The following is a 10,253-nucleotide window of genomic DNA, read 5'->3' as shown; positions in this document are numbered from 1 at the left end:
TAAACAGTCAATTTTCTTAGTAATGGAGTAGGCAAAGCCATCTGCTGGGAAAGAGTTTGCATGCAGAAAGCTTGAGGAAAGAAGAAAAAAATGGGGGAAAGACCCACTGCTGTCAGTTGGTAACTATTAAACGTGTCATGCAGTATGGAGGGTCTGGTCCAGATGAAATTAGAAACATTTGCAGTGATCCATCATCAAGGTTCTAGGACTGTCAGCAAAGGTCAGGAGTAAGTGAGAAGTGTCAGAGAAGGCATCTAGTAGGGGCAGCTGAAGTTTGGATGAATTCTTCTGTCTCTCTCTACTGGATCTGTCCCTGCTGCCAACAAACATATCAAGTTCCCCACCATCTTTTAAAAACCAAACGAAGAAACAAACAAAATAACAACTCTCTTCTCTTGAACCCATTATTCCTCCCCCTCCCCTCAAGTTATTGTTTTTGCTTCTTCTTCCCTTTTACAATTAAACATCTGGGGGGGGGATGCCCATTGCAGTAGGACAAAGGCAGCAAGGGACTCAGGTTAGGAGAATAGTAGCACATGGTAGAACTGCTTTTCCTTAGGATGTTGGTCTGGGAGAAACCAAAGACAGGCGAAGCGTTTCAGCTCCCTTTTTGGATTGCCATTGTCTTATCATTTCTACTTCTCTTTGTAAGAGTCATCAGGAATGCAATGTTGAGTCCAACAGTGCATCCTCGAAGGTGAGCAAGGATTTTCAGATGGTATCAAATTTTTGTTGATTTATTGTTCTTACAATTCTGCTCTTAAATGACTTCAAGATGACTGCAACATGTTAGGTCTTTTGCCAAACTTTCTTTAAGCTAATGTTTTCCTCCACTACTTTTCAGTAATATGAGATAATACTGCTTATAACACCCCTGACCACCATCATTTTCCATTAAGCTTGACAGATGAGGTTATATTCTAAAACTTGAGTGCTATATCTTTCTGCTCGTCAAGGAGTCATGTATTTGCTAACAGGAGATTTATAACTTCTTGTGATTTTACTATGCTAATTCATCGACATCAATTAAAATTCTGCATGTAGTTAGTCTAGTCAGTACCATCATCTTTTCTTCTATCCATTTCCAAATTTATGATGATAACTTATATAGGTCTGATGGGAATTGGTTCATTTGTACATTCTATCTTTTTGTCTCATTTTCTTTCTTTTAACTTTGCATTAATTTAGCACTTTGGTGTATCAAATTAGTCTGACTATGCAGAGACCATTGAGTCAGGCATGCCCCTGTATCAGTAATGAATTGTTTCCTATCTGTCCAACATAATTTGATGGTTTGTTTTGAGATTAGTTTGGTGTTTACTATGCCCAGCAGAGTACTTGCCAGGGAATGCAGTTGAATGGATTCTTGCTTAGGGATGAGCTGGATTTGGTGGCCTCTCAGCTCTCTTCCATCTCTGAGTTCCTAGAAACCCAGGATTATATTCATGGAGACTTCTTTTATTCTGCCACCTCTACACAGGAATTCCTATCTTGATAATACCATTATTGTTGAAATAATCCAGCTGTTTGAGTATCCATAAAATATTAATAAAACAATCACTAACCTTTTATTAAACACTGCTTATAGTATAACACAACAACAGTCCCTGACTTCAAGAAGCTAAGATTCTAATGAGATCACATGAAAGGAACTAGGTACATGTAAGATACAGAGTAGATAGGAGGTAATTTTTATGGGGGGATATTGGAACAAATCAGAGAGTTTGACATTGATGAGGGAAGACTAGATGTGTAAAAAGGTTTCCAAACATTCACCTTCATTTGATACAGACTAGAGAGAGAATACCCAGAGTCAAGCATCACATGAGCAGTTCTATGTGTGTGTGTGGGAATTTTAAAAAGAAAACAAATCGGTGATGGCAAACAAAAGGAAAGTCCCAGAAATGAAGTGATTCTTTGGCATTCAAAACTTTGCAATGGAATATGGAGAGAAGATCTCTGTCAAGTGGGATTTAAGTTAATCATCCCATTTGCACTTGGAAAGAAAGCACCTATAACTGCATCTTTCTCTCCCCTGCTCCTCTTCTGGGTTTCCAGGAGTGGCTCCTGAACCCCCCTACCTCCAGGGCCAGTAGTTTAGCAATGGTTTGGGTCTCACTGTTACTCTACCACATTTTTTTCCATTCAGAAATAGAAGGAGGGAAATAGACACTGATGAGACTTGGGGGAGAGTAGATTGGAAAGGTTTTCTTCCCATTGATTTTTCTCTCCCCTTGGAGCCTCTGGGCATTTCCTAGTAGGCCATCCTTGGGATGCTGCCATATGGTGCCCTACTTACACTCAGGACATTTTGACCTGAGCAAGACAGGGAGTTAAAATAAACACCTGTCTAGAGAATACCACCCATCTTAGAGAACATGTTGCAGGCTGTTTATCCTGAGCTCAGGGGCTTTTGGCTTCTTGAGTAATGAGAACCCTCTCCAATGAATCAGCTTCAGTTACTCTAAAGTTCGCAATTACTGTTAATCAAATGCTTAAACCTAACTCAGTGCATGAAGCCAAATTGGGCTAATGGAGATGGCTGGCAGACAAAGAGCACACATTTCCCTGGGATGGGTGAGAGGTACCCACACTGGTTCTCAGTAAGCATTGCTGGGCAACCTGCTCTCTGTGGTACCGACCAGGTGTTCATTTGGTAGCCTTATTTCAATAATGAGAGAAGAAGAGGAAGAGAAAAAGGAGAAAGAAGAGGAGAAAAAAGAAGAGAAGTTGGAGAAAGAATTGATGGAAAAAGAGAAGGGACAGGGGAAGGAATTGGTAAGTTAGGAGGAGGAAGATAAATAAATAGCCTCTTTTAATGCAGATTTTCACCTGCTCTGACAGCCTCAAAGAGTTGTCTGGGGTGCCGAGAGTTAAATGATCTCATCCACTCAGGGACATGAAGCCAGGATGTGCCAGACCAGAGGCTTGGACCCAGAACTTCTCACATTGTTCTTGACCCACTATACTGTGCTGCTTCTCAACAGTGATATGTGACAGTCAAAGTCAAGTCTCCTATTATCCTGGGCTGCATGGAGGCTGCAATGAGATCCATGGCAATTCTGTTACACTCTGCCCACGGCAGATGATGCCTGGAGCACTTCTATGGACAGCCCAGGGAAGGACCTGTTAAGAAAGGGCAATGATGATCTGTAGTTCTTCCAGTTTAAGATACAATGCAGATTGAGGAAAGATACACCAAGTAAGAATCCTTAAAGTTTTGGGGTATGTTCAGGTTGGAGGAGGGTAGTGATAGTGATTCTCTTTGGTTTGAAGGATTTTTGAGAGATGAAAGCAGTACACAGCAAGGCATGGATTCTACCTCTGCTGTTATCACCTCTGTGACCTTGGAAAAATGAGTTAAATTCTCTGTGTTTAAGTTTCCTTATATGAAAAGCAAATTGGCTTGGACTATGTGGTTTCTAATATCCCTCACAGTTCTAAATTTACGTGTGAAAGAAGGATCAGAATTATTCTATTGGGATCTGGAAAGCAAAGTGAGAAGCAAAAGTGGGGGAGAGGGGGGGTATGAAGAAGTAGATTTTGTAATACTGACGATCAGAGCTGTCCAAAAGTGACGTGGACTGCCTTGGGATAAAGTGGACAGATTCTCTTTTACTGGAGGAATTCCAGAGAATCCAGGATGACCACTTATCAGAGATGGAGTCAAGAGATAGTCTTCTTAGGTCAAAATTATTTGAAATGACCCTCTGTGGTTCTGTCCAGCTCTCCAGCCCTGTAACTGCCAGCTCAATGGGTTTTTCCTGCCTCCATCCCCACTGCCTTTATAAATAATGTGAATCAAGCGACACAGGCCTAAACAGCACTCCCTTGTCCATCTCCAATACAGTGATGAGCCAATTAATGAGGGAGCAGAAGTGATATTGACTGGGAGAAGCTACCTCTGGCTTCATGGTGAGAAGCTCTATGGGGGAAAGAAATTGGGGAGATGTGGGAAAAGCAATCTCTGAAAAAGAGGCCAAGGGGTCAAGTGCCACTGGGGCGAGCCAGACATTCTTGCCTCCTTCTCTGTGGTGCTTCCCTTGGATCTAAGGAGGCTTCCACTAACACCTTGTCAAGAGCCTGATTCTGATTATTTGACTTCTGTCATTCGGTGTTCCTAGAGCCCTGAGCTCCATCATATTCATCCCCATTTGTTTGTGTGATTTCTTCCACCTGTCACTGAACTTTCAGCCTGAGAAGTTGGAGGGAGGCAGAGATCACAGAATCTCCTTCAGCATAGAAACAGCCCAGGGAGGCCCTGAGGCCCCAGCATATGTAACTCCCAGATGAACATGACTTCCATACTGGATTTAGCACAAGGTGGAGATGCCAGTCATTTCCAGACTTTGAATGAATGGTTTTTGCAGCCTGTCCCTAGCCAAACTTCACAGATTTGACTTCTTCTTTTCCTAGGACCCAGCCCTCTGCCCTCCTATTAGCAGACTCATCTGCCATTGTCTTCTACCCTTGCCATGCTCTTATCTGCCCAGGAGCTGATGTTCATAGTGTTGGCAGGAAAACCTATGTTCAAATAAGCAGTGAGTTCCCTATGGATGAGCTAGTCTTGTTCAGCCTGGAGGGGAGAGAACATCATAGATTTGGGGTAGGGATGGGCATGGGATGGAACGGTATCTGTGGCTAAATATTTAAAGGGCCATCACAAGGCATAGCTATTTATTAGTCCTTTTCCTGCTTAGCTCTAGAGGTCAGAGTCAAGAACAATGGAGGAAGGGTTCAAAGAGACAAATTTGTGCTGCAAAGAATAAGCCACTTTCTAAGAATAAAAGCAATCCCAAGGTCTTCTACCCTGCCTTGGGAAAGCATGAGTTCCACGTCAGTGGATGTTTTTGAGCAGAAGCTTCGTGAGTGGTTCTCGGGGATGCTTGTTCAAGTGCAGGAAGGATGAGAGGCCCTCTGAGATCCCCTCTGGACCTGGGCTTCTAAGATCTGTGGTTTTGGAGGCTAGTTCTGAGGTGGTGGATAGGTGGCAGATGGAAGCCTAGGCTGAGAATGGCTTTGGGGTAAATTTTTATCTGATTTGTGCTGGAGTCTGGAAATTCTGATATTCCCACCCTCCCCCATTTTATTGTCACCATTAGAGGAGCCATCAGGCTGAATAGCAGACCCACCATCTAATGGAGTACAAATCTAATTATATGAGACCTCATGGGATAAAGGGATTAGGAGGAAGTAGAAATTCCTTCTTTGCCCTATGTTCTATATCCCTTCCAAGTAAAGAGAACCCAAGCTGGTCCCGCCATCCAGTTCAAGGTCCTCCACACAATAATAGGAATAATTATAGCTATGAGGTTTGTGTGTGATTTACTTCATGTGTCTTGGGTCATCTCACCCTCATCAAAGTCCTGTGAAGTAGACCCTATTTTAATGAACAACCCTAGGCCTTGGTGACTTGGCCAATGTCACGAAGCCAGTAAATATCTAAGACAGGATTTGACTGAGGTTTTCCTCACTCCCCAATCCAGCATTCTATCCACAAGGTCACTAGCTGGTGCTTAATCATTGTTTTCTGAACTGAACCCAAATCACATATTGGATCTGCTCCCATAGGAACACTTGTTCCACATTAGATTATAAACTCCTGGAGAGTAGGGGCTGCCTTTCTACTCTTCCTGAATTTTCAGTGCTTACCCCAGTGTCTGATATGTAGCCTGTGTTTAATAGGTATTTACTGGCTGACTATTTCCATCTTCAGCTTGGACGTGTCCAGGACAGGACCTGACCGTGGATCAGTAGAGTGTGTTGGTCAATGACATTGCCTGTCCTTCCGGTAGCATTTCTCTCCCTCCCTGGTACCCTGAGGGGAGCTTTGACCAAAGTCATTCTGAAACACCACATCATGGATACATAGGAATTCTCCTTTGTTGCAGAATGAGTGAGGTTCTTCCCTTAACTATGCTCAAACAGAAATCTGCATGAATGGAGTGTGTAATTAAGATAACACCTCAGTAAGAGGAGGGCTGTTTTTGGTGTTTTTATGTTTGATATTCTTCCTCCTGATGTTTCCCATTTGGCAAACAACCTGGTGTGTTGGAATGTGCCCCAGAAAGGGCTTCAGGCTACAAAATCATTGAATCTCAGGCTCTTGGCATCAGAAAGGACCTTTGTATCCTTTGAATCCAATGATGACCTAAACAAAAATGCCCTGTGCAATATGCACCACAAGTGGATATTGAGATTTGAACCTGCCTCTGGTGAGAAGGAACAACGGGGTCTGGGACATAGGGAGCAATTAATAATTACTTGCAGAATCAATGAATGGCTGAACCAATGAACCAATAATTTACGGAGGTGGCCGATTATCCTGTGGTTCAGATGTAATTGTTAGGAAGTTCTTCATTTTCTGTCCTGCCATTGAGCCTTAATTTGTCTCTGGATCTTTATTTATTTTTTCTCCTTGGTGGGGCCAAGGAAAACAAGTCTAATATGTTTTGATTTCCCCTCAACATTCAATGATAACTGTCATGTTTCAATTGCATTATCCAGGTCAAACATTTCCCAATTGTCCAACTCATTAGGATATAGCATGTTCTCTGGTTCTGCAATTACCTTGTCCATCTTCCTGTGACTTGGTCTACTTGATGGACAAGGAAATGGCTGCACAGGTATTTTATAGAAGGGACTGTCCCTGGCTTTGTGATACAGTATTGTCATCATGGTCCTGCCCTTCAGTTTGCACTGTTCCTAAGACCTCAGGAAGTTCATAGAACAGTCTAATGCAAGAGGCTTTCTATATGGTAATGAACAATAACAGGTAAAAAAAATACAAAAACACAAGGAAAGGAATCCCAGTAATTCTACACCCCAGACCTGATGTTCTCTGCTACAAGGAGGTCCCAGATGGATCCCTTGCTTGATTTTCTGTCAACACAGCTGTGGGGCATCAGGGCCTGTTTTGGAAGCAGCAAGCCTATGATCCTGGGTTATGTGTATTTTTTCTAAAGTTCCGAGAGGCAGCTTCAATTTGGAAGAGGGTCTAGTGGTCTCACTCACATCACTTGTTTTATTATTTGTCCCAATAGCTCAACTATACTGCTTCCCTGATTGGGGCCGCAAATGCCTAAAGCTGGAAATAATCCCTGACATAGGGGCTGTCCAGAGTAGAGGATAGCTGGGCTGTCTCTTCATTCTGGATTTAAGTCTTGGTTTTCTAACTGCCTAACAATGTAGCCTTCATCATGAATCAGGGACTCAGTGAAGATCTCCTAATTGAGAAAATTAATTATCATTCAATGGTATTGGGAGGGGGACATCCTGACTGAGGAAAGTTTTAAGATGGTTTGTATCAAAAAGTAAAGAACAAATGAATGGATAGCCAGGGAAAGGACCTTTCCTGGTGTGTAAGATATGACTTCAAATGGTGCACAGTCTGGAATGAGCTCTTTGGTATTGAGGGAATGTAAACAGGGAATGCACACTTCATGGGAATGGTATGCTTATTGCAAATTCACTACCCACACAAATAAATCCAGGGAACATCGAGTCCTTATTCTATCTGATAAGTTTCCTTACTTTCAAAAAAGGGCCAATGCTTGACAAGATCATGAAATGTGCAAAGGTTTTTGGTGGTGTTCATGGTCTATTCTCCTTCCACTACGGTGCAGCTGAAGACCTTCTGGCGCTCCTCCTCCAGTTCTGTCAAAATCCATTCTTAGGAAAGGGCGTGATATTTGGGACCCATGTCCCTTTGATCTAGCATACTCTGTCTCTAAGTGGACTTGTATTTTAAATCTCATCTCCTGCTTGAGGAAAGATCATTAGATTAGGAGTCAAGAAAAATGGTTATACATGCTAGCTCTGTCATTAACTTGCTAACTAACCTTAGGAGTTCTTCTACCTTACTAAGACTCAGTTCATCTATCTGGAAAATGAAAGGGGTAGACTGGATGATCTCTGAAGTTCCTGATATTTAATTTTCTATGTTGTTAGGTCCCTTCTAAATCTGACACTGAGTTCTACATTGAAAAGTTCCTTCCAGTACCAACATTTTAGGTGTTCAAGTCCTTCCCATTTCTGACCTTCTTTCTTCTAAGAACCCTACCTATTTTGTGCTCTCAGGGTTAATATTGCTCTGATATTTCCTGTCTTGAAGGCTCTCTTCACTCTGAAGTCTAATGATTTTTGCTGTTATAGGAACATCAAACACCCCCTAGAACTTCAGAGAATGCTTTGGGGATGAAGGACTTTCTTTGGTTTTGATAACTGTTGTCTCAGAGTCATACACAAGTGGTCATTCCAGTGTGACACAGAGAGGCAGTCCTAGAAATGAAGCCAAGGACATTCCATGGCACCCATGTTTCAGAGCATGAATCTTTATTCATGACTCTGTGCTTGAGTCTACCTTTGCATTGTGAAGCAGAGAATTGGGAGCACAATCCGTACATTTCATCTGAAATATGACAAAGTGATGGTTCCCAGTCTTACTCACCTTAGAAGCAGAGATGCTGCCCAAGTCATCAGCACAAGGAATAAGCCACATTCATGAGAGTTGTATGTGTTGCTAACTCAGGGATGTTCTTGCTAAGTATCTATCAGGGAAAGGTCAGTCTTTACACATGAATAACCTGAGTTTGTATTTCAAATTCACAAGCTGTAGTCCCTGCAGCAAAACTTTCAACTGAGCAGAAAAGATTTTCCCAATGAGGCATTTACTAAAACATTCACATAAGGGGAGTCTAAGGCTTCTTGGGCGTCCACAGTGACAATTGGCCATGATTTAACTTTCAGATTCCAAATTGCTGACAAGGCAGTCGAACCAACAAAGAACTGGGAGACCTGGTCTCAGGAAAGGCCAGATCTTGAATAATTGTCATGCAATTGTGTCCAAAAGACACCAGGATCCAAGGAGGATAATTGATGTCTAACTTCATTCACTGACAATCTCTACCACAATCATTTCTATCTCTAAAGAAATATTTCCCCCTCCTTAATAAAGGTGGGATGATACCTCTCCCATGAGTGAAAGAGTAGTATCCAGACCTTGTATGTGTTTTGCTCTGAGATCCCATTTTCTGCCTGGTCAATAGTTATCCCCTTCCCCCATCAAGACACACACAGACACACACACAGTCATGCACTCAGGCACAAAACCTTCCCATCTGCATAGCAATTCTGTGTCAAGGTCACTTTGAAGAACCACAGACCCATTTCCACTTTCCAAGCCAGGCCTTGCCAGTTCAGAAAATTGAAACAACCACGCTACTTCTCAGCTATTCCTGATTAGTCAGATTCAATTGCAATATCACTTTGCAGGGGACAGGTTTCAGGGACAGCATATTTGTACCCTGCAGCTTCCAAAGAGAGAGAAGGATGATTGGCTGTAAAAATAAGAGCCCTCATTGACTCCCTGCACCAGCAGCAAGGGAGGTCACACAAGATATGCAGGGAAATAGATTGCCTTAGAAAGCATAATTCCTGTCATGGCATCTTCAGGACCTTCCATGTAACTAGAGGGGAATGTATTGATGAAATGAGCTTAGGTGGGGCTGATTAAGGAAGGATAATTGTGTCTGCAGGGCCCAAAGGACAACATGTTATGTGGATCCAAAACAGGTATTTTTACCCCCCCCATCTACTTGGGTTGCTCTATATGGTCACAATCATTCAATTGATCACAATACCTTGAATAGCTCGAAATCCCTTAAAGACTACAGAAATAACTATGTTATAATGTCATATGGAACTTCACAAAGCATTTTCCTGTGGAGGTACAGGGGAATGTAGGTAGTTTCATTCCTATTCTACAGATTGAGAAACTGAGATTCTGTGATTTGACCAGGGTCCCACAGTTAGCTTGTGGTAGAACCCATTTTTGGACTTTGAACCCCATGCCAGTGGGGCTCTAGACTCACTTGAGAGATGCCAAGACCACAGAGATAATTATTCTAGGAAATAAATCATCAGGCATTTATTAAGGGCAAAGAGTATTCTAGGCACATTGGAGATCTCCTTCATCACCACTACCAGATGCAAATAATAGCTTAAGAGGGGACATGCCCTGGGTGACTTTTCTAAGTGCTTACTGCGACCTCTGAGGCAGTAAAGTCACCAAGGCCATGTTATGGGAACCCTGCTCACCATTCCTGGACTTCCCTAAGCACCCAATTTTATATCCTTAAGCGAGTTCCACAGAGAATGGGAGGAGAACTCAATCAAGGGGATTGGACCTGGCATACAGCGCCCAGCCTCAACATAGTGATTCTAAGAGGATCCTATAGAATTTGCAAGCAGCA

Source organism: Petaurus breviceps, unplaced genomic scaffold (genome assembly GCF_028583685.1).
Source record: "Petaurus breviceps papuanus isolate PSGF00001 unplaced genomic scaffold, PetGlider_PUasm1.0 391, whole genome shotgun sequence".
NCBI classification, from domain to species: domain Eukaryota; kingdom Metazoa; phylum Chordata; class Mammalia; order Diprotodontia; family Petauridae; genus Petaurus; species Petaurus breviceps.
This window is presented reverse-complemented; position numbering follows the sequence as displayed.